Below are 2,948 nucleotides of genomic sequence, written 5' to 3'. Positions count from 1 at the left end.
AGTCCCATTATATAAATGAAGAGATTAAGGGACCTGACTTGGGAAGTCACCATTTAGAAAATGGTGGAGCCCAGGACTAGAACCAAAACCTGTTTGATTCCTAATCCCTATGCAACTTTGTTTCTGTGTTCAGATTATGTGCATACTTTCTGTTACTCATTACGAGTTTCTACTCACCCCAAAATAATCTCTTAGGTTTTGAAACGATTATTTTGCCAGAAAAACCATGCAATCACCCTGCCACAGAATCTCTATAGTGGTCCACTGATTGAGAATCGGACCAGCTCAAGAAACTAGCAGCATTTTTATCTACTGAAAAAGTCGTTGATGGCCATGACATGGGTGAGTATTAGGAAATGGAACTATTTGCCCAGCTGAACTGAGTTCAAAATAAAACTATTTATCTTATGAACTTATGTTGATCATGTCAATGCAGAAAACAGATCTCTTGTTATCTTTCTTTAGATAAAAATTTTAAAGTCTTGCTCACAAAGGAGATGGTACCTTGCTTTCTCTTTCTTGTTTACTTAAGTAAACTATACAGGAACTAGGCATTATTGTCTTTGTAAAAACAATTGTAAAACTTGCTAAAACTAACAATCCCAAGGCAGTGCATGGCCACGAAATGAGAACGTGATGTTTCTTCCATCATACATACTGAGAGGCATCAAGTCCACTTTGAACTTCAACTGGCCACTTGCACCTGGTCAGTAAATCTGCCATTGGTAATGTTGGATGACTTCCAATTTGATGGACTCGATAGTCTCAGGGGAAACTCTCTCCCTGGACTTATTTCTTGCTATTTATTTTCTAAGTTAAACTTCTTTTGGAAAATTTTCTATACGGCACTGATGTGACTTGATTTTTTTTTTCTAGGGTCACAGGGTGAGGTTTTGGATCACTTCCACAACAAAATTAACATTTCTGACTCTCCACTCTGGTTGTGCAATGAAAACAGCCATGCACTGAAAGTCAGGAAACTTGGGTTTCAATCTTCTTTCCTCTTCGTGGCTTTCCAACCTCTCAGATTCCCATCTGTCAGTTCTCAGGGTCTTGTTTGTAGAGCCTTTACTATTCTTTCCTTTTATTCTATTTTTAAAAATCCTATTTGGGCTCCTAGTATCAGAGAACTTAGACAAGACTACTTGGGGGGAATAGCTAACACGACAACACAAGCTACCAGGACAGCTATAGAAAGCCTCTTTAAAAAAAAAAAAATTCCCGGGTGCAGCATCTGTCAGCAGCGCCATTGACCTCTTACTGTGGATATTCGTTTATTTCCCTGTGAAGAGAATCACAGGTGTCTGGCTCCGAGACTGGATACAGTGCAAAGGTTTTCTTCAATTCCAACCAGAAATTCTAGCTTTGCAGTGTTAGCACACTAATTTGCACTCTTGCGGATCCAAAGCCAGTGTACTAAAGAGTGTGAGATGTCCAGGGAGATCAATAAAATCATAAATGGCAAATTGAATTTGGAAGTAGAGCAGCAGGGGCCCAAATTTTCACTTGTGGAGCCCTACTCTGCTGTGACTGACATGACATGACGTAAGTCCGAGACCTCAGTTCGCGGTTTTATGTGACAGGGCACAGGGGCAGCCAACTTTAGGGAAGACTGATAGGAAAGCCCAGGGGTGAGTCTCTCTGGGAACAGGAAGCAGGTACCGCTGTACCAACAAGGCTTTGGGATGGAGAATTTTGACAGTTTTTGTAGAAGCAGGTGAGATCCAGAGGCTGCCAAAAGGGTGTGCTCTTGTCACGTGGAGTGTGCATTTCCTCAGTGCTTCTCTTCTCCCAGGCCGCTCAATCCCAAAAGGAGCAGCTGGGCAGCTGTGTGACTTGTATTAATGAAGCAGATTCCTCTATTGCACCCAGTTCAGACTCTCACATTATGGATTAGAGCAGAGAAAAGGATATGTCTATATAGTCCTCTCGTTCCAAAATGCCTTTTTATTTTCTTTGTAGTGGGATCACAATCTTACCACTGTCAAATAAGTTCTGTACACCAGTGAGGATTTGGACTACGTGCATCAGAATTGCACAGAGGACTTGTAAAAATATACAGATTTCTGGGCTCCACCCCAGACCTCCTGCATTACTGCATCAGGATATTTGGGGGGTGTGTGTGTGTGCACGCGTGTATGTGTGTGTGTGTGTTGGAAGGTTATAAGTCTGCTTTTTTTTATCTGCATCCCAAATGAAGTTTGAAATCTTCTGTTCAACGCTAATGTAGCAAGCCATTGAGTATGTGAGTCTAATTATACCACTCCTCTGGTTAAAACCCATCAGTGCAAGCCATTGAGTATGTGAGTCTAATTATACCACTCCTCTGGTTAAAACCCATCAGTGCTTTCCCTTCGCTGAGGGTCTGGAACCGCCACCTTACACACAAGACTCCCCATGAGCTGCCTCTTCCTTCCTTACCAGCCTCCGCTCCAGCTCGGGTCAAATTACAAATTACAAATACAAAACACTGGCTCCTATTCTTGGATACTCAAGATGACATCTACTCATCTTTCCTGACTATCTCAAGCTTCACTACTTCCTCCATAAGTCCTCCTCCTTCTTCAGAAAAGGCAGGCCTGAGTCCCCTTCAGCTATGTCCCCATACTGCTGTATTCCATGGTTTTGCAACCTGGGCACTTTGAACATTTTAGGCGGGCTGATTTTTTTTTATTGAGATATAATTGGCAAACAATATTACATTAGTTTTAGGTATACAACATAATAATTCAATATTTTATATATTGCAAAATGAACACCACAAGTATAGTTACCTTTTCCAGATATAATTATGCATTTTTTTCTTGGGATGAAAACTTTCAAGTTCTACTCTCTTAACATCTTTTAAATATACAATACAGGATTAATAACTATAGTCACCATGCTGTGTATTATATCCACAGGACTTATTTATTTTATAACTGGAAGTGTGTATACCCTTTGTCTCC

Source organism: Pteropus vampyrus, unplaced genomic scaffold (genome assembly GCF_000151845.1).
Source record: "Pteropus vampyrus isolate Shadow unplaced genomic scaffold, Pvam_2.0 Scaffold104, whole genome shotgun sequence".
NCBI lineage: Eukaryota > Metazoa > Chordata > Mammalia > Chiroptera > Pteropodidae > Pteropus > Pteropus vampyrus.
This window is presented reverse-complemented; position numbering follows the sequence as displayed.